General features: G+C 37.4%; 1 protein-coding gene across 1 annotated transcript in view; it reads left to right on the top strand.

Moving 5' to 3' along the window:
- CHRM3 (cholinergic receptor muscarinic 3) overlaps positions 1 to 27,169 on the top strand; it is a 206,498-nt gene that overhangs the window by 111,354 nt on the left and 67,975 nt on the right. The window contains exon 2 of the mRNA XM_063306386.1: positions 7,917 to 8,183. The gene's annotated coding sequence lies outside the window, so the exon portion shown is untranslated. The remainder of the gene's footprint in view (positions 1 to 7,916; positions 8,184 to 27,169) is intronic.

Here is a 27,169-nt window from a genome sequence, read left to right as displayed (position 1 = left end):
AGGTTGACTCAGCCTTCCATCCTTCCAAGGTCAGTGAAATGAGTACCCAGCTTGCTGGGGAAGGTGACAACTGGGGAAGGCAATGGCAAACCACCCCGCTATAGTCTGCCAAGAAAATGTCATGAAAGTGGCATCCCCCCAAAGGGTCAGACATGACTCGGTGCTTGCACAGGGGACCTTTCACCTTTCACAGATTTTAGGTAACTTGATTCAAAACTTGTTGCAGTATAATGCACTGTTTGGGCCTACCTGATGGTACAAACAGATACACACAGTGAGAGTTTTAGTAGTATATAAATGAATATAGTTTGTTTAGGGTTTTTTTTAAGTAAAAAATAATTTCTTATGCTGGCCAAATCATAGAACCTAGTTCATGTTGTATTACTGGATGCTGCTACAGAATACTTTTATAAAACGCCCATCCAAATTGTGGGACATATTTTATAAGGGGCACTAGCAACAGGTATTTCTGACACTACTGGCTGAAAGCAGGAAGTTAGTATTCACCTGAAGTTTCGTTCATCTAGTAAGTTAAGACCCTCACACTGGAGTTACACTCACTCAACTAAAAGCAAAAACATATAATAGCACCAGGACTGGTGTGGGAAGAGAATATTAATTATATTCTTCAGAGGAATGATACCATCACATAAATTTAGACTAGATAGATAGCACATTTGCCAAAATATTAGCCAGTTCTTACTATTTAACCAAACCTACTAGCATCATTAAAGACCAGACTGATAATATTGGACATAAATGTGCTTGCTTGATCTGAAAGGAATTCTGTCATGTTTTCAGGAAAATAATTCTAAATTCCCCACTCTCTCTGAAGACATAGATAGTATTTCACAGTCTGAAAACATTTAATTAACTTCTTTACAAGAGTATGTATGATATGAAAACACTAAATTGGTTGCTGTTGCTGTTTTTTTCCTTGTGTCATGTTCACCGTTTCAATGTTTTTGATGCATTGTAACGTTTCGCATGTCATTAATTGGATGCGTGTTTCATCTCTCTGGGGAGGATGGGAACAGTTATCTTTTAGCTTTGCGTTGGAATGTATTTGTCTTATCTACTGCGCTCAAGGTTACTTTCCCAGGCTAGCAACTCTGACGATTGCTAGCACCTGTGCCGGGCGGGGCTGTTACGAGGGAGGCGGGATACGTTTGCACCAAGGGTTTAAGTTTGTATTTGGCGCGCTTTTGCTCATTCTCAGCTTTCTTTGTATTTGCCTTTAGTTCTCTAATAAATCAGATTTCATTTAGCAGCCTCTTGTGAGTCTGAGTATTTGGGTTAGGGCAATCATTACACCTTGGCTGAAATCACTGTTTTTTAAGATGAAAGAAGAGGTAGAATTACTGTACATGTGTTTCCAATAATACATGGATACTTTCAAAATTATAAAATGAACCATTCTCTATTCAAGGCTGTTTATCTTTTCTGCATTAACTACTTATAAATAAACATAATCAAATTATGATGTATAAACTCATCATAACAATACAAATGTTTGAAAAGAAGGCAGCTGATAAGGATAGAAAGAAAAATAAAGAAAATCTTTTCTGTTTTAAATAAATGTATGGTGGGGGGTTTTGAGCTACCAGTAAATCCGAACAATTACACAGAGCCAGTTTTCCTGCAATCTACATCCCCTCAACATGCCTTAGTGTTTCTATGATGGAATACAATTTTAGCTGAAGGAACTGGGGTAAACATTATTAACAGGGAGTCTGCAGGTATAATGTTGTCCTCTCTGTGTCTCTCTGAAGCGTGGCTTTGCTCAAGTCCACGATAGGGTTCAATTAGTTTCTCTCTCCAGGATGAATGAAGCAGCCCTCAGAAGGATTAGGCACATGAAAGGCAAACTTTTTCTGGTCAAAAGACTCAGCCCATTTAAAACCTGCCTGTAGAGACTTTTGACATTGGCTTCAGATGAGATTAGTCCCCAGCCATTAACTGGTTATTCCCTGATATTTCTTTCCCAAAGAAAATGAAAAGACTAAAACTATTATTTCACAGGTGAAAGGATAGCCACTGCTGAGAAAGAAAACTGTAAAACATACCCTTGCAGAAGTCTGCAAATATGCTAAGTAATGAGTCATGACCTTTATCGGATAGTATGGGATGTATAGTTTCTGCTGCATCCTGTACTGCAAAGAGTAAGGTGAGCGTAGGGGACAAAGTGTGCTCTTCATCTACTTTGCTATATTAAGAATCTTTTTGGAATGCTTAAGCCTTGCAATTCCCTGGAGCCTTTTCAAGCATTTGACAGGAAATCTGGAGTTTTGTTTTGTTTGGGGATGAGTTTGCATTTCCGCTTGAAGGCAGTGGTTCAAAAGTTTTGTTCTGGTGATCAGTTAACCCTAATCAGCAAATGTTTGATCTTCCTATCTGTATGAATGTATATTTGCCGTATTTCAAGGTAAGATGATTATTTACAAATAACTGATAAATCTAGCAAAGAGTACAATTACGGTAGGCTGGGACACTAAAAACATGAATCAATGAAACAAGAGGTAAAAACAGCTTCAGAATCTCTGCAATTACTCTTGTTTCAGTAAGCAGCTAGCTGCTGAAGTTGTTGACCATTTCCTTCCTATGCACTTAACTGATTTTTGATTGACTATGCCCTATCAAATCATTGCTGACAGTTAGCAACCACACAGGTAGACTTTCTCCAGGAGGATCTCTTGCCAACCTGGCCCTTCAGGTCTTCCAACAGTGCACTGCTCCAATCAAAACAATCTACCTTTTCCCCTTTCCTTCAACCTTCCCCAACATGATGTACATAGGGGCCCAGCTGTCATGGAAGCTGGGGCCTCACTTAATATAATAAATTGAGCCCTTTGGGATCTATCTCTATGGGTCATTGAACAGCAAAACAGACTGTGTTGGCAAGTGAAATGAAGAAACAAATTTAAGATGCTGGGATTTTAAAAAAGCCATGAACCTATTGAGGAATGTAGCTGGTTAGCATCTAAGCCAACATAGCCAAGGTGGATGACTTAATTTCAAGTACCAATAGAAGCTCTTCAAGGGGCTCTTTCATGGACTAGGCTAACTTACAAACTATGATTCAGATAAATAAGTTCTGAGAGTAGGTAAAGGTAAAGGTTTCCCTTGACGTAAAGTCCAGTCGAGTCCGACTCTAGGGGGCGGTGCTCATCTCCGTTTCTAAGCCTTGGAGCCGGCGTTGTCATAGACACTTCCGGGTCATGTGGCCAGCATGACGACTCGGAACGCCGTTACCTTCCCGCCGAAGCGGTACCTATTGATCTACTCACATTGGCATGTTTTCGAACTGCTAGGTGAGCAGGAAGTAGAGAGTAGAGAGTAGAGACCGACAAAAAATAGGTACTTCTTCAAACTAGTCATCTGCAGACCTCACTAGCACAGAATTGGGCCAGCATTTCCCATTCTCTGCAAAAGATTGTTGTTCTGCACACTGAGGTATTATATTCCCTCTTTTATTCTTGATTCTGTTCATTTTCTGTAGTGGAGTCTCAGATGAATAAAAGATAAATAGTTAATAAAGAATAGTTGGAGCAAGCAAATTATGACAGCTATTGAACAATTTAAGTCAGTCTGAAAGATGTTTCCAATTTTGCTAGTTTTGCTAGTTATGTCTTTCCCTTATATCTTACAGAATCATCTGTCAGCCTATAACTGAAGGTACCTAACCCTCTAGAATTGATTTTCAGGGAACAGAATTAGAAGGCTTCTATTAATGGGAATTCTCTGCTGGACTGGAAACTGTTCTTGGATAGAACATGCTCTTTTGTTTGTAGGATATAGTCTAACCATGGTCAATTATTTATTAACTCTATGTAATACATTCATTCTGAATTTACATGTAAGCTATTGGAATGGAAAGAGATATCCAAGCAGAGGTTGGATTTAGGCATAAACCAAGGAAGCTACAGTTTAGGGCCCCACAATCTGAAGGTTTCTCAGATCTTTCATTTTCATTACCTGGGTACTGGATTATCTTAAGATAAATAATTTCCAAGTGATAATGTAAAAGTAAAATTGTTAACTGGTCTTAGTTCCTCCTTTTTTTCTCCTATTGAAAAGAAGAACAACGTATCTCCTCTGTACATCATCTAGCATTTCATCTGTGCTCCAATATTCCCCAAAGTTAATGGATAAATAGGCCATCAGAGTACCCTTCAGTACCCTAACGTGCAATTCATCTTACCCTGGTGAACTGAACTTATTCAAAATTAATAAATTTTCCCAGGGCCACTGCAGTCATACCCAGAATTCCACTTAGCACTCCCCCATTTTTTTTTTAATTTAAAACAGTGTATCTCCTCTTTCTTGGACAGACTGTTTCTATATAAGCATTGCATGGTAACCATTCAGTGAAGCTTTTCCATTTTTTCTTTTTTAACTTTCAAGTGGCACCCCCACCTTCATGAAGCGCCCATGTGCAGTACAGAATTTGCACACCACTTCGTGGAGAGACTGAGCATGCATTCCTCTCCCTCTGTCTGCTTCGATGTGCAATCTGATCCTTTTCACAATTCCCTCTTGGAACACTTACACTCTTGTTGAACAAGACTAAGCAAAATTGGAAGCTGAGTCATTTTACCTCTTGGAATATTTGGATTCTTTTTCTCAAAAAGACAGGACTAAGATACTTGCTTGAACTACTGCTTCTATTTAGAAAGTTTAAAATATTTCTGCAATTTCCAAATATGTCATATTTAAAATTTCACAATAAAAATGGTTTATTTCAGTCAAATAAACTTCTATATTAATATGAAATACTGTTTCTGAATACATAATATAACAACCATTACTTAAAAAAAAAGACATATAGTCAATTTTTATTAGAAAATTGCTACATTTTGGTAAAATAAAACCTCTGTAATTAATATGTGCAGTCTTCTGAGAGGGAGAATGGTCACTGTAATTCTTTTTCATCAATCTTGAAGCTGTTATAGATTTTAAAAAATCAAGACAGAAGATTGTACTAAATTTTAAGTTAGGATGAAGGTATTTTACTATCTAAACTCTGCTCCCAAAATGGAGAGAGAAGCATGATATGTAACTGGTTGACCAATTATCACCTACTCTTAATAAGTAAAAGTCAACCCTTGAGTTGAGCTTGACTCTTGGGGATTACACCGACTTGCAATGTTATGGAAAAATATTTTACCAGAATCCCTTCTTAGTGAAATGCTGTAACATTTCTCATAACTTGGCATGCACTTTTGAGAGTCTGAAGACAGTGATAGTTGTAAGTGTCTTCTGAGCCTGAAGTGGTAGAGATAAACATCTGGAAGTGGGAAATGTGTATATGATGCAAGAACAATGTTTGGTAGAGATGAATCCAGAATTTCACTTTTTCAGACATTACAGTGAACAGCAAGGTAGGAGAGAATGGGAAGAGAGATATTATGGATAGAACATAATATTCATTATTGTATGCCTTATATTTTTAATTGAAATTAACATGAAAATAATGTAGAATATAATGTCATGTGCATGACAAGAATTGTATTTTCATGTAAAGCACAAAAATGGGATTATAAAATCTGTAACTTAAATCACATTTTATTGGAATGTTTCTAAGATGTGTTTTCAGGGAGCCCAATTCCTGGGAATATAAATATATATACACACACACACACACATTTTTAAAAGTCTGTTATTTCATTAACATGGCTATTCAAATGAAAGCTTCATAAAGTTGTATCGCATGCAAAATATTTTCAAATGACTTAACTATATATTATGCATCAAGCCTGGGTTTCTGTCTGTTGAAAAATTGCTATAAGCAAAGGGTAACAATAGAAATACATGCTGTTCAGTGGTACAATTACACGGGTGATGATTGTCAACGTACACGAGTTGGAGAGTTATACTGCACATATCTTTCATTCTCCATTAATGAAAGGCCTTTTCATTTAAGGAAATGCGCGAAATAGCACAATAGCCAGTATTGTAAAATATAGTGGTTCAGAACCTGAATAGTTACAGTATATCCTGGAAATGAGTTCATGCAAGGTTTCCTTGATTATTTTTACCAGTGGATTGCTGATTATGCCTCACCTTTGTTTCTGGAAGCAAATAAACTCCTTTATTTATTCTATGAAAACAGCAGTGAAACAGTATTGATATGTTCAAGTAATTATGAAACATTACCAATTTGTTGTCCAAATCAGTCAAGGTAGAAAAGAATCAGGAACAGGCCAATTCAAAGTAACAGGCATTGAGCTGCAAGCGTGGGAAATTATTGGTCCAACTGTTATAGAGAACTCATCATAGAAAGCATTGCATAGGATTTTCCTTGCTGTACCACTTAAATATTCTCTGGAACACTATAATTTGAGAAGTTGGACAGTCATATACATTCCACTGGCAGGTAGACATCATTTGATATAATCCAGAGAAAGTTAACTTAAACGATTTATATGTTTTAAAAGGAGTGCATCTGTCACAAAAAACAATTGTTGTATCACCTCAACAGTAATGAAGTGCTTAGAGAAATACTTCTGTAACAAGCACAAGCAGACTGTTACTGGGAAGTCTTATATTTTATCTTATTTCATGACTATAATCCAAGAGAAGCTTATTCACACTGGAGGTTCAAGTCAAAACTAAAGTATTTCAATTTGAAGAATCAGATTTTTTTTAAAAAAAATCTAGGATTAACTCTTCCGTTTCCCTCCACTACACCCAAGTACAAATTCTTTGCACCCAAGTACAAATTCACAAGTATCTTCTAATATGAGGCTAGCGTAATATGATTTTCCATTTGATTTAGTGGTGTTATTGAGGAGCTTATGTTTCTGAGCCTCTCCCAGAAAACAAATGAGAGAGTGAATCAGGGATTACTTCTTTGAATCGCAAGTAAGCTGACCCTTTGCTAAATGTACCTTTTTCATTTTATATTTAGACATAAGTCTGTAAAGGCAGTGATCAATTTAGAATTTTTTTTAAAAAATTAAAAACTTTATGGAATACTTACAGCTCTTTAGTTAGACCATCTATTGTATTTGAAGGTCTCACATTCAACTTCTAGCATTGAAAAATATACCACATTATGGAGTTGGGAAAGATTTATGCCTGAGGCCTTTAAACGCTAAATTCTTAGTTAGCATTGTTATTAGTTGCTGTCGAGTCGTTTACGACTCATGGCAACCCTATGTATACCAGAATGAAATGAAATCTTGCGCCATATGCCTGACTGTTCCAATGTTTGCATCCATTGTTGCAGTAATTGTGCCCAGAGTCATGCATATGTTAAGCTAAGAGTTAAAAATAGAATACAAACATAATAAAAAACAACTAAGTTGAAAACCACAGAGATAACATAAAATGACTTAGCAGCTGAGAACAAAAGCCTGAATCATACAGTATGTTCGTATGAGTTTCTAAGTTCATATATCTGTTGTAGCTAATTAAAGATATACTTATATGGTTGTTATGAAATATTGTAACATCATTTAGAGGTGTATAAAGATAAAACTTTTTGAAGTAGGAGATAAGACAACATTTATATTCTTGTTTTTTCAAGCCTGCAGCATAAGCATAAATTCAACCATAAATATCTGGAAATAACCATTTAATCTTAGAATCAGGTATGGTAAAGTGGAATAGGAAGATCTAGTATTTGGATAAAATGCCACGTATTAAAAATCTTATGCACATAAAATATTGATTTGGCAGAGTAGGAAACTGGCTTTGAAAGATTAGTAAGCATATCTCCTGTTTCACCTGCCTGAACCAGTTCAGAAGGATCGGAACCTGACTGAATTTTTCTTTCCCTGAATATTGAAATTTTTTAATGATTAAAGCTGATTAGAACTTTTTTACAAGATTAATTTAAATTATTTTTTCTTTTCCTTATTATTCTCATTCCTGGGGAAAAAAAAAACAATCTGTTATATTCTTTTCTCTAGATCCTCTCCATCACCCATAGTTTGGAAGACACTGCCTGCCAACATTGCCAGTTGTACCTAACTCCTGCTTCTTGGTCTCTGATGAACTCCTCTAAATTTATGCACAATTCCATGATGCATCTTTATGAGGTAAAATGCATCATGAGGTGTTCTTCACTTGGATAAATTGCCACACTTCTGTGTTTGTCTAAAGAGACATGCAAAGACCTAAGGTGGATACATCTGGCTTGATCAACTGAAGAAAGCAACCTGGACTTTTTCTCAAAGGTAAGAAACTGTCAAACTGAAAATAAATTTGCTATGAGTTCAAACCAATAGGTGGACAAGACCAATCATATGAGTTAAAGAACCTTCATGTTTCTTACAATACCAAAACAAATATTCTGACGTCTGACCATTTTCAAACATTCTTTCAGGGGTTCAATAGATAAAATAATGTTCTCTGATGAACTAATTTCATTGTTAAGCATTAATATGTTTTACATTTATTAAAACCTGGACCCATTCATTTTCCCAAATTGGGTATTGCAAGTCTTCATTTCAAGTCCAGATATGTAATCAGTGCTAACCTTCATTTTGTTTTTTAATTCCTTATAAGATTGAATTGTTGATTTTGCTTCAAGTGCTCCATCTCTTAAGGATCTTAGGAGGCTGTAGGGTATCTAACGTTTTTTCCAGCTGTATAAAATTAAGATCTCTGAGTCTTTTTTTTTCCCTGAGATGATAGCAAGAGTAGATCTAAGAATAAATGCCTTAAATACATCCCAGAGGTTTCACATTATAGGGGCAGATTTCCTGGAGGGATTACCTCTTGTTCTTGATCTGTAAGCATCCAATATCTCAGGTTTAAAACCAGCCAGCAATAAAAAAGATTTCTTGAATACGTCCTTCCATGTAAATTAGCAAAGGCTTCTGTTGCTCTGCATTCAGAGGTAATTTGATTATTTTTAAGTTGTTTCTGGTAACTTGCCTGTATACTTTAAGTAGTTCAGTTTGCAAGCTTATTATGAGTCATCATGAACTTGGGTCTTAAGTCTTAATTGTGGTTTAAGACTTAATTAATTAATTAAGATTTAATTAATAAGGTCTTAATTGTAGTTTCATGAGAAGTAGTAATAACTCTCTTCCATGCTTCCAAATCTTTATCAAGTTGAAGAGCTTGAGGTTTCATAATTTTAAGATTGCCATGGATCCCATTTTCAGAATTTGTAAATTTATTTTCCATTTCTTTAGAGATTGACTGAAGTTTCACTATTAATTCAGAGCATATTATTTCTTGTTGCTGGGATAGTGTGACGGACTGCAGTAATGCAACTGGTTCTCAGGTAGGAGGGAGCACATTCCAAGGAAGGGGGAGAGACAAAAGGCAACACAGCCCGAAGTTGGACCATGGGAAGAGAGCCTCCCAGGTTATATCCGTTAGGTTAGAGTAGTACAGCTTTAGTCTGGCAAAATTCTGTCTATGTGGTATAAGCAAATAAAGAACTGAAATTTAGCCAGATTGCTTCTATGTCGTTCTTGGGCTGGGCCTGACAGATAGCAGTATATCGGTTCAATGTACCTCTAATCTGGCAGAATCTGGAAAGGCAGCCATTACCCCCTCCTCTCTGTCCAGGATTTCAATGAAATGCATGAGGGTGTCCTGCTTTTCTCCTTATCCATTATCTAGCATAGAGCACTTAGCTCAGGTGATGGAGGAGGAGCTGTCATCTTCTTTTTATAAGGCATATTGTTAAAATAATGTTACATTCCAGTGGTTAAAGCAAACAGAGTTTGGGCATAAATCACTCAACATTTGACTATCTATATCAGTAATTTCATTCATAGGGTCAGAGCGAGGTAAAAAGGGACAACTGCCTAGTAGCTATCAGAGCTGGAAGTCACTCCATCTTGCTAGGGCTGAGTCTGAGCCTGTTTCTCCCCATCCAGATCCTAACAGCTGTCCTATCTCAGGCCAAGCACACACAAGTACACGGAGAGGTAGTTGCAAAGTTTTACTAGGTAGGTTTTTAAGCAAATAGCAAGCAGCAGAGGGAAGGGTATATGCAAACCCACACACACACACAAGAGCAATCAGGTCTCCACAAGTCCAGCAAACTTGCCTAAAGCGATAGTCCAAAATCCAAGGAGCAGGCACAAGAGCAGTCAGGCACATCCAGGGTTGTCACCCGGGCCAGGTTCAGAGTCATGGTCACACGTGTTGAAGGCCAAAGGCAAGGTGCACAGAAACTGGGTTTGCGAACGGTTGTTTCCAAGGAAGAGGCTTGACCTGATAGCTCTTCTTAAATAAGAGCAGTCCCAGTGTGGCTCATTTAGGAGGGTGAGGCTGCTTCCTAGCAAGTAACCTAACAGAATACTTTTGCTTTGCTCTCTTTGCAGGCCACCGAGCTCTTGCATTGGGAGGGGGCAGAAATTCTGAGCCCTCATCTTCAGAGAGTGGCAGCAGCTATCCCTGCTGGTTGCTGGCCAGCCCTGCCTCCTCTGTTTGCTCAGATGGCAGTCCATCTGGTGACTCTGGAGATCACTGTTTATTATCTGTGAACACTTCTGGAGCTGGTTGCTCGTCAGTCTCTGCCTCTGAGTCTGAATCTGAGCCCACTAGGACAACAGCCCCTGCAATATCTACTATGTGTACTTGATTCTTAACCCTCCTGGCTTCCTGTTGAGGGGTTTGGAGGGGTCATGACAGATTGGATCTTGGAGGTAGACAGTGCCTCATTTCAGGAAAGGGTAATGCAGGCAGTCTTGAAAGAATTCATGCTTCCTAAAGAGACCCTCTTGTATGCATCTGTATTTGACTACTATTGTCTTGATTCTAACCTCCCCCCATTAAAGCAAGTTTCTTGAGATTGTGGTTGATGTACAATTACAGAGCCACCTAAAGAAATTAGGTTATATGTATTCATCCCTGAACATGGGGTGGAGATGTCATTAGTCACTCTTGTGGATTATCTTTGTTGTGATCCTGTTGTGATCTGTATAGAAATAGTGCACCCTCCTGGTCCTTCTGGACTTTCAGTGGGTTTTGATATCATAGACAAAGGAATCATTCTAGATCACCTGTAGGGATTGGGGATTGGAAGCCAAAGTTGCTTTCTTGAGGAGTACTGTAAGATTTTGGGATATGGCATCATCAATATAATGATCATACCCAGTTGTTCATGTCTACCATGGGCTATACAGGAGATTCCAGCAGTGTCTTGACCCAGTGCCTGGGTCTGATAGAATAAAAGAGATTGAAATTTGATTGATTGCTAAGATTTATAAGGCTTATACATTTATAAACTCCAGAGGCTGTAGGCAGTATACAGAATGAAAACATGATACAAGGAATATAATTTAAAAAGTATAAAATTATAAACCATAACAAACAAAAAGATGTGGATGTTCCTGTAGCTGCTTAATCACAAAGGCCTTCCTGAAAAGCCAAATTTTCTCTTCTATTCTTCGGTGGTGGGGGGCATTACTGGTTCAAGGCATAAATCATTCCAAAGGACAGAACAACTGCCTCCATGTCCATTTTCATGCCCCTGCCCATCGTATCTTGGTCTGTTGATAGGGGAACTTCAACAGGCACTCCCTATCTGCCCAGATCTGGTAAGTAGAATTTACTTGGGTGGTTTCTAAGATACTCAGGCCCCAAGCCATATACATATTCAATGGATATGTGACAGCATTAACCTCACAAAGAACTCTGTCTACTTCCTTGAGATCCACAGGTTCTGCAATGTCCCACATAATATCTCAATACATCATCTCTGTCATTTCATTGGATTTTGTCCATACAGATTCCTATTCTAAGTGAATATGAGGAACTTTATCCATGAAATGCTTGATCAGACAATCAAAATTTACAATCTAGACTTTCTAGCCCTTTCCTTCCCCCTAATTATCTGGGATGCTATTAATAGCATAGCTGGCCAACTTTCTGTGGCTGTATTGTGAGCAGAGGAGTACTGTACTTCATAAGGTGAACATGATGGAATCTCATAGATAGTCTGTTTCTGTTGACGAAGCTACACTTTGGAATAGCTTTCCTCCAGAATTTTGATCAGCCCCACACTATTGACATTCTATAATCTATTATAAACTAGATTATTTTGGTGAGCCTTTGGTGGTATGAGTTTATGGCATTGGTTATTTGGTTGATTTGTTTTTTAATGTGTACTTGTGTTTGTTTTATTGTTTGTCTCTTTTATATCTTTACTGTGTGGAGATTTCATTGACATTTTATGAATGTACACAAAGACTAAGATTCTCTTTTGATTGTGGTGGGTATGAGTCAAACCGATATATACTCCCATGAGGGGGAGATGGGCGGTGAATAAATTTATAAATAAATAAAAATAAATAAATACTGTACATATACATGCAATCTCTCCCAATCAGCCCAGGGTGGAGGGAAAAGCCTCATCAATATATAGATGGTAAAAACAAGACATTAAAATAAACCAGACATAGGTGATTAGAGAAAAAAAACGGAATATTTATTGTAAACCTCCCAGAGTCCCTCTTTCAGGGGTGGGTGGGGGTGGACAGTGGCAAAATTCAATGAACAAACAAACAAACAAACCTGTTCATATCCTGTCTTAATAACATATCCTTTGGCTAGTTTAAAAGCAAAGGAAGCCATGAAACAATCTGCTGTTCCTGGATTACAAGGAGTGGTTGCACATTCCCCCAGAAAGCTGCTCGGGACGGGGTAGGCATGAAATAAGTGAGAAGTATGGACAAAGACATAAGGGGTAGGAATACCTCTGACATTGGAGAGGCAACTGGAACAGCACTTTTTTTTAGAGAGAGAATCCAGAAACTTTGGGAAAAGTAAAATATATTGATAGCACATTTTCTAGATATTAAGTCACTTGTTCAAATGAATTCTGTATAACTTAAGTTTACCCATAAAATATGTGTGGCATATAAAATTGAAAATATATAGATTATGCAGACAATTAACATTTACTGTTAAATTTTTACTTAATATTGTTCTGTTTTTCATTGCCATGGAATTAGAAGCTGCTCTACTCTCTGAAATGTAGCATGTCTTAATTTTTGCTTATGTAGGACAGCAGGAAAACAAAAAAGTAATATTAAAAATAGAAAATACTATTTAAAAAATGGTAAAACAAAGAACTATGATATTTTCTGGTCTTTGTCACCCATTGCATTAAGCAAAGAAAGCTTTCATTTTTAGAAGAAGGGGAAAAGGGCAAGGCTAAGAATACACATTCTCCAAAACTATCTTATTTGAATCTGGAGCCTTATCACGTTTATCATTCTACTCTAAAAAAATTTTCATGGGATCCTGAAAATTGAAAGCTGTGTTTCTGTATTGAGGCAAGCTTCTTTTCTCATTCTTTTAGTATTACACACTAAATAAATGAGTGTACCTTTATTTCCTAGTTTAAGATGAGTCCTTCCCAATTCAGGATGAGTTCTTCCTTGGAATCTTGGAATATTTGATACTCCTTTCTTTTGTAATATATTTGTAATCATAAGCAGCAGATTGAAGGGTAAGAGAGCCCTTATCAGAGGTTGCTGGCTGTCTGCTCACCCCTTTTCCAGGATCCTTCAGACACACCTGCTGTAGGCTTCATTTGCACATCCTTGGACCTCCACTCTGCAAATATCTGCTGATACAATTTAATGGCACTGTGAAAGAATTAGAGGATTCACTAAACTTGCTTGCCAGGATGAAAGACAACTCTTAAAAAAAAGTGGGCACCCAAAATATGGATATAATATATATCAATCCTTAAATTTCAGGTATCGTAATTACAGAACATTCTGGGACACTAGTTTGCAGTTGACCAATTTAATAATGTTAATAATTATATTGCATACAGAAATGTCAGGTCAGGTATACTTTCTAATTTAGTGAGTAGTAGGATTTCTGATTTGTGTGCCATATTTTCTGCATGGCTATAAAATTTGATTATTAATGATTGTAAGTAGATTTCATTAGTAAACATATAGCTAGATTTCAATAGACAGAAACCTAGTTGTTCAAGATGGATGTTTTCAATGAAGGAATGTCAATGCAGCCACATGTTCTCTGTTTTTACTTGATGTTGCATACTTGGCTGATTTGGTGTCAGAAAGAATAACATTCACTGTCATATTTTGGAGCCATATGCTTTCTGTGACAGATTGATAACAGTTATATTATTGAAGCTATTCTGTATCACACAACACTGAAAAAAATTCTAATAAATCAACTAATGAAGTTTATAATTTTCTTCTAATCCACCCTCTTGATAAAAAGGTATCCACACATATCACACCCTCAAATGAAGTGATGTCTCTTCAGTTATTGCTCACTTTTTCACAATTATTTGAAAACCATTAATAGTATTTGGACTGCAAAAATCTGGTTGGTCACTAGATGGGAGCAAAGAGCTAGAGCTTTTTATATCTCTTTGCTATCCCCTAGTGGTTATTTAGATTTTTTTTTCCCCAGCTCAGATTTGGTAGCTTTCTCTGTTATCCTCAAACGTCAGTTTCAATTTTTTCATCTGGTGTATTTGTTGAAGAGACATATTATCCCTTCAGGACTAGAAATGCTATAAAGGTTCTTGAAGCTCAGGACCTTTATAATACATGTCTGAAAGAAGAGAGAAGCTTTCAAAGCCCTTGAATCCTATGCTGGATTACAATCAAATCTGAAAATTTCCCAATTAAAGAGCTGGTCCTTGGACATTGAGAATAGAAAGTAAGATCTTCAGTGGTCCCTGCAGGAGTGACAAGATGATAAAAATTGCACCATGGGTTTTGATGCAAGCCTTGTCCCTTTTGTATGTATGTCTTGACCCACATACATACATTGCAGGACAATGCCATAATGCTGCTTGCATCATTTTGACAAAAGCAGAAAGTTGCTGTGGGGGTCTCTCTTCCTATTTTCTTGCTTTTGGGTAGCACTCTTAAAATAAAACCTATTGCTTGCATGGGGAGTTGTGTTTATGAGCTGTCCTTTAAAAAGCAGGCAGATGCTCACAATCTGAATTGCTTTTTATCTACTGCCGTCCAGTTTTATAGGGAGTTTCAGCTTTTTAGTACAACCCACAGAAAAATTAGTACTTTGCTTTGCTGGGGCTGTTTAAAGAACTATCTGGTTTGATCCAACAATTAACTGAACAACGTATGGTTTGGAGTAAACCATCTGATTAATTTCCAAGGCAATCTGATATGTGCCAAGGTGAGCTCACCCATCTCTATTTAGAGCTGACAAAATAGTAATTGAACTGTGATGTTGAAGCTAATAGAAAAGCTGTGTTCCTTTTACAGAGATGCTTGAAATAGAACTTGCTGCAAATTATTTCATTGCAGCCAGTTCATGAAAAAGAATAAAGATTATGCACAATACATTACAATAGCAAATATTGATATAAAATTGCAGTAGCCAAAAATTATTAAATGTCATTTTCATAATGAAAATATGCTCCCCCTCTCCTTTGGACTTGCCAAAAGATCTGAATATCCTGCAAATCAGAAAGCTTTTGTATGAATTTTTTTTTAAAAAATGAGAAAGCTTATCTTTATCAGCAATAATTTGTCATCTGAGTAATGAAGATAAGAATCATAAATTTTCCAGAAAGGCAAGTACTGAAATATTTGGTATACATTCTGAAGAATTAATCTCAGAATTGGACAAATATAATTTAGATCCAGAATAATTTCCATATTATAATCTATGTGTACCATACTGTACTCTCTTAGTCACTGAAATACCACAAATTTGGCAAAATAGTTATCATTTCCAAGATTATATCATGAAAACAAGAAAATACTAAAGTTAGTTTTATATATGACCATTTTGATTTCATATCAGCAAACAGCATGAATCAAGACATAAACATGTTACATTATGCATGCAATTTTGCATCTATTGTAACAAGATTATCATTTTCTATGTACGTATGTTAAATCTGTTTGCTTACGATATTCTTTGAATTAAAATTAAATATATTTTAATATTAAAAGATAGTGATTTCAGCTGGGAAAAAAAGCAACTGGTCATATGTCTTTAAGTCAGTTTACAAAAATATTTAGGGAAAGTTTCTCTTCATACCTGGGATGATCCAGAGATCCAGTTTTATTTTGTCATATCTCTTCTTACATTTCATTGCATGCTAGGATTACCTTCCGCTTCATTTCAGCACTTCACTTGACATCCTTCTACCTGTTTTGACTTGATTGCTATTTTCTGTTTTTTCTAGCTTTGATAATAGGTAGATACTACAAGCCCAGTATGACTTTCCTTTAGACATTATATTTAAAACACACCAGCTGTTACATTAAGAATAATGTGGCTTATTTGTCTATATAGTGGTCATAGATTGAGAAGTAGATTTAACTGACTTACTGAAATCCAAAATAAGGATTGATACATATTCAGTTCGGCAACAGTCGAGGCTTCTAAGCTTATGATTTCAAACTGATGGGTTCATTATTATTTCTTAATAAATACAAATCTCATGGTTGTCCAGTAAGTCGATAAACTCAGGGGAGGGAGAAGGGGAGAACAGCAAACAGCACAGATAGTACTCAGTAGTAACAATGCAAAGACTTTTGTTTGGCCACATAATTATTATTCTCTGTGAATCTTCCTTCCTTCCTCCTCCTCCTCCTCATTTTGCTTTGGTTCTGCTTTTAATTTCTGGCAAGTTTGTTAATTTTTCTCTGAATGTGTAAGCCATTCTGTGAATGATGCTTTGCACTGTCTATAAACAGGACAGTACAAAGCATCATTCACAGAGTGGCTAACACGTTCAGAGAGAATGCGTTATCTATCAGGAAACCCTTTTCAATAACCTTGCTAGCAATTCTTATGAGCTTCAACATTATTTTTTAAAAAATTGGCAAATAGCTATTTACCCACTTTGAACAATAAGGTTAGTATGACCAATAAGTTAGATGCCTGTCCCACTGGATTCAACTGGAACAAAGCAATCCTACCATCAATCAGATTTAAACGTGATTAACTTTGGCTAGAGAGTACCCTTTAATTGCAGTCATGTCAGTGAGATGTGAGCTCTTCCAATATTTACAATTTGATTAAGAATATTATATTACACAATAAGTTACCGTATTGATTTTTTTCGGGGGGGGGAGTGCTTCTCAAATATTTGTGTTCATTAACAGAGATCCAGGCATTAGTATCAAGTATAAGCAAAGGGCTGTAACTCAGTGGTATAGGACATGCTTGGGTCCTGTTTTCAATAACTAATGTCTCCAGACAAGGCTGGGGAAGAAGAAGAAAAAAACACCTCATTGACATGCTAGAATGTAGCTGCCAGTCAGTATAAATAATACTGAGCTAGGCCAGTGATCAGACAAAACAAGGCAGATATCAGTATTCTCTTGCTATCTGTGATACTGTCCATATTGGTACCATTTTTACCCATTAGACAAACCTAATATATATATAAAAAAGAAATGATGTTATTGAGAAACTTAGATTTTAACCATCTAAGCAAAGACAGTAAGATAGAACACTGAATATATATACTGATTTTAATAAGATACTATATAGCTTTGGACATTTAAGTTTACAATGTGGCTGAGTGAATTTGAATGATTTCTTATTTAATGAAGCTGTAATACTGATAATGAGCAGTTCAAATATGTCCATCCATTGTCTAAATGCATCTGCATAGTTTTCTACTCCTCACTTGAAACATACCTCAACCTGTGCAGGAGGTGCATAGAGAAGGAATGTTAGGGCAAATATCTAAATTGTGTAAAGTTTTAATGTAATTCAGTTAATACCCAATTATGGTGTGCCTTTCTATCACTCAGCATTCAAAGCATTTGCTTTATGCTTGCAACACATGACTCTTCTGGCAAACCATCCCACTGGATTATTCCTATGATACTTGAACAAAATAAATTCCTTAGAAGGTAAGAGAGAAGAGAGAAGAACAAATAGCATCAAAACTTTTTGCTTTGTTATTAGGTCTGAACAACATTGAACTGCTTGGCACAAGGTGATTTTTTTTAATGTGTTTAACTTTAAACGCCTTACAACAGTAGTGGGGCAGAAATAAATAAACAAACAAACAAATAAATATTCCGATAATTTTCCATTACCCTAGTGGTGAAAATATTGAATCAGTTGTTATGGAAAGGCTTTGAAATGAAAAATGTTGTATTGCTGAAACTTAGGCACCTATATCTGCTCATTCCTGCTGGTTGAATGTCATTAAGATCTCTGGTAAGCAAACAGCCAGGGAAAAATGTCTTTAGTCAGAGCAGACTGGCAACTGGGAGAGAACAAGATTGCCGAGAGTCATCCTGTGCATTAGTTTTAACTGTCTATGCCCTGTGATAAAGTATCCAAGCTTTATATTTTCCTTATGTAAGATAGCTGTTCATCATAATTTTGTTCATCCAGAAGCTTCTGTTTTAAAAATCTCTGGCAATAAGAAAATAAGAGTTTTTATCAATTGCTGTTTTCTGTGATTCCCAAAATATGCATAACTTCTTATGTAAGTTAAAAAAGGGAAAGAGGATATTGTTTATTTATTTATCATATTTTTTTACCGCCTATCTCATATTATAACGACTCTGGACGGTTTACAAACAATTAAAAATAGAAGAATAAAATGTCATTAGAACAATAAAATATATAAATATAAATATATATAATATAAAATTCAAGATGGAGAATAGCAATGTTATCACTGGCCCCATCAAGGAGCCAGCCACCCCCATGATGGGCTATTTCCCCTTCCACCCCAGACAAGGTGGCACAGCCAGGTTTTAACCCACTTCCAGAAGGCCAGGAGAGTGGGGGCCTGCCTTACCTCCAGGGGTAACTTATTCCAGAGGGTGGGTGCCACAGTAGAGAAGGCCCTCCTCCTATTGTTAGTTCTCAGTCACATTAAAGCAGGACCCATATGTAAAATAATGCAATTTGAGAGAATAGAAATTGAGAACCTGCCATATTAGAAAATACTGCTGCCAAATTAAGCTAATTCATGTAATGCATTCATCAGAGAGGAATCCAGGGCAGCAGGGACAGAGCAAGATGCTGATGCCCTTCTTTATTCTTTGCTCTTGCTTAGTTTTTTATATACAAACACTGTCATGAATCTATGGAAATACACTGCCTGTACCTTGTAGTTGTAAATATGGTCTTTAGTATGTTGGCTTTCAAGACTCTCTGGTAGAGATTTTAGCCTAATGTTTCAGCATCACAGTTAATTAAAAATAAAGATTGTTAGTCACTTTACAAAACTTACATGTTAGGCCAAATTTTTATACATACATACATACATACATAGTCCTTATCCAATGAGTGTCAATAATTAACTACAACTTAACTTTCAGCTTCTGTTATAAGATGGAGAAGTTCTATCTACATTTTTAATGCAAGGATTCCCTTTAGTGATAGTTAAAATACTTTCATTTCACTAAGAACTGAAATAGCTATTGCTGGATGATTCCAATTACAGTAAAGAAATTTCATTGTATATATTTTATAATCAGGCAAAATGGGTAGAAATCTGTACTCAAGCAGTGATTTTCCCTGTTATATGAAATGTTTTTCTTTGCCTGTCTTATATTGTATGCTAAAGGAAGCAGGTGCTGTCACTGAATAATGTAGCTTCTGTAGTTACTGCAGACAAGATTTTGTTTGATTAATTATCATTAAATATAAGCCTCTTCTAAGAAGCTTAAGTAAAAATTCATCATCTTTTTAAAGACTGCTTATACTCAAAATGTAACTGTCACATTTTTTATCTTCATTTGCATCTAATTAGCTGTTAAACTTGAGTAAACCTCTGATTTAGAAACATCTAAAGCATAAAGTGGCAGTGATTTTATTACATTGATTGTTGATTCAGCTATTTCCTCAAAAATTGGGTCTGAAAGTATTCATTTATTTATTTATTATTCACATTTCTATTACCGCCCATCTCCCCCCAAGAGGGGGACTCTGGGCGGTTTACAATAAAATTTATTGTAGCAGTATATTGCTGCAGAATAGTCTTTATAAAGTTTTTTATAAAGACTATAATAGTCTTTATAAAAACTTGTACTAAATACAAGTCTTTAATAGGGCAGAATATCATGGCAGCGGTCTATTGCTGCTATGATATTCTGCCCTATTAAAGACTTGTAATATAAGCCTTTTTAATTCATGCAACTGTGTAACCATAAGGGCAGTTCATCAACCTGTAATGGACAATATAATACTAATATTTGAGTGCAAGATGATTAAACATAATGGAACTATGAGAGACAATTGCTCCAGAGAAAAGAGAGCAAACAGTACTAGCTTCTCCCATCACCTTACCCATTCTTGTCACCATTTTTGGATTCAAGGCAACAATCTGAAATAGGAACCTTGTGTATGAATAAAGATATCCTGTGTGTTGCTGAACCCTGAAAAACCCTGCACAAAGTGCAATAAGATTAAAATTCAACATTATGCTCCATCTTTCTTTCTTAACCTACATCAATCTGACTTTGCCCTAAGGAGGCTATTGTTAAAGCATATTAATTAGATAAACACATTACACCTCCAAAAATGCAAATGATGATCGCCTAACTGGTAATTTCTGTTTTTATATATGTAATTTATACCCCATCTTTCTATATAAGCAAGTATTCTGGGTGGCTAACAATTTTTTTTAAAAAAGAAACAATACAAAGTTACTAAAAAGACCAGTAATACTGAAATCAGATTTAAGAGAACAATAAACAGTAACTAAGGGGAAGAACTCCCTAGCCATGTCCAAGTAAGTTTCAAGTCAACAAATTGCCAGGCACAGTTGGCATCTATTCAAGAGTTATTAAGGAGCTTAAAGCTGAGATTGTGGACCTTCTAACTAAAATATGCAACCTGTATCTACACTCAGCCTCTGACTGGCAGGTGGCCAACAGAACTCCAATTTTTAAGAAGGGCATGCAGGTTGATCCAGGAAATTATAGTTCTGTCACCTTAACATCTGTTCCTGGAAAGATAATAGAAATTTTTCTTAAAGGTAAAATTACCAAACATGTGGAGACACTGGCCTTGCTCAAGGATACCCAACATGGCTCCACTAAGGAAAGGTCATGTCTAACTAGTCTGCTAGAGTTTTTTAAAGATATTAATACACATGTGGATATTTCATCAAAGACTTCTCAGGAAGCTTAACAACCATGGAATAAAAGGGCAGGTTCTCTTGTGGATAAACAACTGGCTACTGAATAGAAACAAAAAGTAGTAGTAAATGGACATCTTTCGTGGTGGAAGGATGTAACTAATGCGGTTCTATCCTAGGACTAGTGCTTTTTAACATATTTATAAATGATCTGGAATCAGGCTTGACTAGTGGAATGGCCAACTTTGCTGAATACACTTAGTTGTTCAGAGTGGGTGCCAAAATGGCAGATGTCATTCCACTTGAGCAATGAACATTGGTGCCATATCCTAACTACTCATACCAATTAATGGGATCAGTGACTGATGAGTAAAGAGATCTTGGAGTAATTGTAAACAGGTCAATGGAAGTGTTGACAGAGTGAACATGCACTGTAAAAAAGGTAAACAGCATGTCAGAGATAATAAAAACACCCTTGAAAATACAGATGTCAATATCATAATGCCCTCATATAAATCAATGGTGCGACCACACCTGGAATACTGTATGCAGTTCTGGTCACCACACCTCAAAAAGGATATAATGGAATTGGAGAAGGTTGAGAGGAGCACAACCAAGATGATCAAGGGGCTGGAGCAGCTTCTTATGAGAAAAGATTGCAAATTTGAGGCTTTTTAGTCTAGAAAGGAGGTGAATGAGATAATGCAGTGATTTTCAGCAGTTGGTTTTCCACATCTTTTGTGAATAATGAGTCTAATTCTAGTTGCCTGTGTTTGGGTGTCCACAATATTCTTCAATAATTTGCTTCAATTCAGTAAATTTTCCTCTGGTAAGCATTGAGCACCTCAATGATGCCATGAGCTAAACCGTGAAGGGCCACCCAAGACGGGAAGGTCATGACAGAGAGGTCAGACTAAATGCGATCCCTGGGGAAGGTAATGGCAACCCACCCCAGTATTCTTGCCGTGAAAACTAAATGGATCAGTACAAACAGAGATATGTTGGTATACCATCGGAAGATGAGACCCCCAGGTCGGAAGATGGTCAAAATGCTACTGGGGAGGAACAGAGGATGAGTTCAACTAGCCCCAGACGTGATGACGCAGCTAGCTCAAAGCCGAAAGGACGGCTAGCGGCCGACGGTGCTGGTGGTGAACGGCGAATCCAATGTTCTAAGGATCAACACACCATCGGAACCTGGAATGTAAGATCTATGAGCCAGGGCAAATTGGATGTGGTTATTGGTGAGATGTCAAGATTAAAGATAGACATTCTGGGCGTCAGTGAACTGAAATGGACTGGAATGGGCCACTTCACATCAAATGACCACCAGATCTACTACTGTGGACAAGAGGACCACAGAAGAAATGGAGTAGCCTTCATAATTAATAGTAAAGTGGCTAAAGCAGTGATTGGATACAACCCAAAAAACGACAGAATGATCTCAATTCGAATTCAGGGCAAGCCATCTAACATCACAGTGATCCAAATATACGCCCCAACCACAAATGCTGAAGAAGCTGAAGTAGAGCAGTTCTATGAGGATCTGCAGCACCTACTGGACAACACGCCTAAAAGAGATGTTATTTTCATCACAGGAGACTGGAATGCTAAGGTGGGCAGTCAAATGACACCTCGAATTACAGGTAAGTATGGCCTGGGAGAACAAAATGAAGCAGGACATAGACTGATAGAATTTTGCCAAGACAATTCACTCTGCATAACAAACACTCTCTTCCAACAACCTAAGAGACGGCTTTATACATGGACTTCACCAGATGGACAACACCGAAATCAGATTGATTACATCCTTTGCAGCCAAAGGTGGCGGACATCTGTACAGTCGGTAAAAACAAGGCCTGGAGCTGACTGTAGTTCAGATCACGAACTTCTTCTTGCACAATTTAGGATCAGACTAAAGAGATTAGGGAAGACCCACAGATCAGCTAGATATGAGCTCACTAATATTCCTAAGGAATATGCAGTGGAGGTGAAGAATAGATTTAAGGGACTGGACTTAGTAGATAGGGTCCCGGAAGAACTCTGGACAGAAGTTGGCAGCATTGTTCAGGAGGCGGCAACAAAATACATCCCAAAGAAAGAGAAAACCAAGAAGGCAAAATGGCTGTCTGCTGAGACACTAGAAGTAGCCCAAGAAAGAAGGAAAGCAAAAGGCAACAGTGATAGGGGGAGATATGCCCAATTAAATGCAAAATTCCAGAGGTTAGCCAGAAGAGATAAGGAATTATTTTTAAACAAGCAATGTGCGGAAGTGGAAGAAGACAACAGAATAGGAAGGACAAGAGACCTCTTCCAGAAAATTAGAAACATTGGAGGTAAATTCCAGGCAAAAATGGGTATGATCAAAAACAAAGATGGCAAGGACCTAACAGAAGAAGAAGAGATCAAGAAAAGGTGGCAAGAATATACAGAAGACCTGTATAGGAAGGATAACAATATCGGGGATAGCTTTGACGGTGTGGTCAGTGAGCTAGAGCCAGACATCCTGAAGAGTGAGGTTGAGTGGGCCTTAAGAAGCATTGCTAATAACAGGGCAGCAGGAGACGACGGCATCCCAGCGGAACTGTTCAAAATCTTGCAAGATGATGCTGTCAAGGTAATGCATGCTATATGCCAGCAAATTTGGAAAACACAAGAATGGCCATCAGACTGGAAAAAATCAACTTATATCCCCATACCAAAAAAGGGAAACACTAAAGAATGTTCAAACTATCGAACAGTGGCACTCATTTCGCATGCCAGTAAGGTAATGCTCAAGATCCTGCAAGGTAGACTTCAGCAGTTCATGGAGCGAGAATTGCCAGATGTACAAGCTGGGTTTAGAAAAGGCAGAGGAACTAGAGACCAAATTGCCAATATCCGCTGGATAATGGAAAAAGCCAGGGAGTTTCAGAAAAACATCTATTTCTGTTTTATTGACTATTCTAAAGCCTTTGACTGTGTGGACCATAACAAATTGTGGCAAGTTCTTAGCGGTATGGGGATACCAAGTCATCTTGTCTGCCTCCTGAAGAATCTGTATAACGACCAAGTAGCAACAGTAAGAACAGACCACGGAACAACTGACTGGTTTAGGATTGGGAAAGGAGTACGGCAGGGCTGTATACTCTCACCCTACCTATTCAACTTGTATGCAGAACACATCATGCAACAAGCTGGGCTTGAGGAATCCAAGGTTGGAGTTAAAATCTCTGGAAGAAACATTAACAATCTCAGATATGCAGATGATACCACTTTGATGGCTGAAAGCGAAGAGGAACTGAGGAGCCTTATGATGAAGGTGAAAGAAGAAAGTGCAAAAGCTGGTTTGCAGCTAAACCTCAAAAAAACCAAGATTATGGCAACCAGCTTGATTGATAACTGGCAAATAGAGGGAGAAAATGTAGAAGCAGTGAAAGACTTTGTATTCCTAGGTGCAAAGATTACTGCAGATGCTGACTGCAGTCAGGAAATCAGAAGACGCTTAATCCTTGGGAGAAGAGCAATGACAAATCTCGATAAAATAGTTAAGAGCAGAGACATCACACTGACAACAAAGGTCCGCATAGTTAAAGCAATGGTGTTCCCCGTAGTAACATATGGCTGCGAGAGCTGGACCATAAGGAAGGCTGAGCGAAGGAAGATCGATGCTTTTGAACTGTGGTGTTGGAGGAAAATTCTGAGAGTGCCTTGGACTGCAAGAAGATCCAACCAGTCCATCCTCCAGGAAATAAAGCCAGACTGCTCACTTGAGGGAATGGTATTAAAGGCAAAACTGAAATACTTTGGCCACATCATGAGAAGACAGGACACCCTGGAGAAGATGCTGATGCTAGGGAGAGTGGAAGGCAAAAGGAAGAGGGGCCGACCAAGGGCAAGATGGATGGATGATATTCTAGAGGTGACGGACTCGTCCCTGAGGGAGCTGGGGGTGTTGACGACCGACAGGAAGCTCTGGCGTGGGCTGGTCCATGAAGTCACGAAGAGTCGGAAGCGACTAAACGAATAAACAACAACAACAACAAGATCTTGTATTCCTCTGGTTTTTGAAGAAACTCAAATGAAAAGTTCAGAGAATTGTTCAGTGTAATAGCTAGCTTTTCTGTCCTTATTATGCTAACTGATAAATGTTAACAGAATTTATCCTTTTGCTATTGAAATGAAAATGGATGCAGCCAACCTAAAAGGATGAATCCTGTCTAAGAGCAAGAATTTCTAAAAACACTAGATTTTTCTGTCTGTATTATATATGGCACTCTTACTGCAGTGCACTGAGTTATGTCGGCAGTGCAGTATGCTTATTCACCAAATATTTGATTAGGCTATCTCTGTTTATATGTGTTGTAAGATTAAATTTAATACACAAATCAACAATGTTTGGTCTCTCCCTGACAGAAGAGAGGTGTGAAACCCAGAGAGATTCAATTTCAAGCCTCTCCCAGCAATTTCATGCCAGATCTTGATAAACTAGATTTGCCCCAGCCTTGCCCTTCCTGATATGAAACCTGAGAAGGGAAGCAAAGCCCAGCACCTTAGCACCCTCTTCTGTCTAAGGAGATCAGAGTGGAGCAGCCTCAGTGGGGGGAAGAGAACTAGAGCAGTCTTCTTTCATATTGTCTGTCTTCAGATATCAGTCTCCAGAATTCCCCCAACAGAATGGCCACTTCTGATAATTCTGGAAGTTGAATCTTACACATCTGGGGAGCTCCTAGTTGAACAAGACTATCCCCATGGCTTTTGTAAAGCAAGGACTGAATGCAGTGGGCTTTGATGTGGGCACAGAAGTTGGGATCCATCAACTTCCTTGCACAGAACTCCATTCAGGGAAAGGTACCCCTATCGAGCTGGGGGTGTTCCCCTTTTATCAACACTGAACAGTATAGTCTATCCATTTTAGCAGGATCCCCCAATCCAATATGCATTTTTTAAAAAAATATAGGGCTATGTAATGGGAGCAGAATGCATAATTGGATTTTGACTTCTGCCAGCTTGGTTCCACATATCTCGTATCTGTTTGAATCTGAACCAGTGCAATGTGTTTTTGTTTTCTGTTGGCAAGTGTTTACTTGTTTATTATGTAAAGATTGATTTATTGTTTTAGTGACTCAGATATTGTAGGCAATTATAGTTATCCTCAGAATTTTACTTGGGGATGCAAAAAAAAAAAGCTTTTCTTAAAAGCTGCATTCGAAGGATGCCTTATAAAGAAGAACATTTAGTTCAACAAGCTAAACCTAACTTCTGGTTCTCAAAACAAAGAAGAAAGCTTTCCATTTCATTTGCTAGTTTGGAAGCCAGTGGATGAGCTATTTGTCCAGACTGGCAAAATAGCTGATTTGTGTTTAAGAAAGTGGTAATTGCAATATTGGCAGAAATGTCAGAATGAGGTGTTTGGCTGCCAGATATTTGCTCCTGCACTCTGGACTGGACAAGGAGAAAGCTGATTCCATAGATTGGCAGAGGAGTTCAGTGTATCCCAATCTTGCTTTTTCTTGCAATGGCTTTCCACAGAAAGCCTGATCTGCTTCCTCTTGTGGCACTGAATATTCCCTACATTTCCTCATCTGATACAAACAGAGATCAGGGCTCTACCAAAGCACATAAATAAAGGAAATTTTAGTTGCAGAGTAGCACTACGGTTTTATCCAATTGAAATAGTATTTGGAATTCAAATGACTATCATTTTAATGATAAAAATTTGAAATTGATAGAATTTCAATGATAGAAATCGGTGATAGAAATTTGAACAATAAATAGATAAATAAATAAAACATGATCATGGGTATCAGAATGAATTATTTTTAATGTACTCTTTATGTTGAACATCCCCATAATTTTCCCCAAATATTCTATCACATGAGAGTATTCTCCAAATGTCCTCCCCACGATAAGATATATCAGCCCAGCATTGTCTGTTCTGTATATAGCTACTTGCTATGTGGTTTTCTGTCACACACTGATTTCCTAAGACCTTAGTCAAATTGAAAAAGAAAAGCAGGGTCCTATGTTTTGAAAACAGAAGCCACCAGATGGATTAAGTGGTCCCACCTCTCTTCTGCTCTGCATAAAGATTCCCTGAGATATGCATATTCAAGTTCCCATGGAAAATTCCAATTCCAATTCCAATTATTATTATTATTATTATTATTATTATTA

Source organism: Candoia aspera, chromosome 1 (assembly GCF_035149785.1).
Source record: "Candoia aspera isolate rCanAsp1 chromosome 1, rCanAsp1.hap2, whole genome shotgun sequence".
Lineage (NCBI taxonomy): Eukaryota > Metazoa > Chordata > Lepidosauria > Squamata > Boidae > Candoia > Candoia aspera.
Note: the sequence above shows the minus strand (reverse complement) of the source record. Positions and strands in the feature narration are given on the sequence as shown.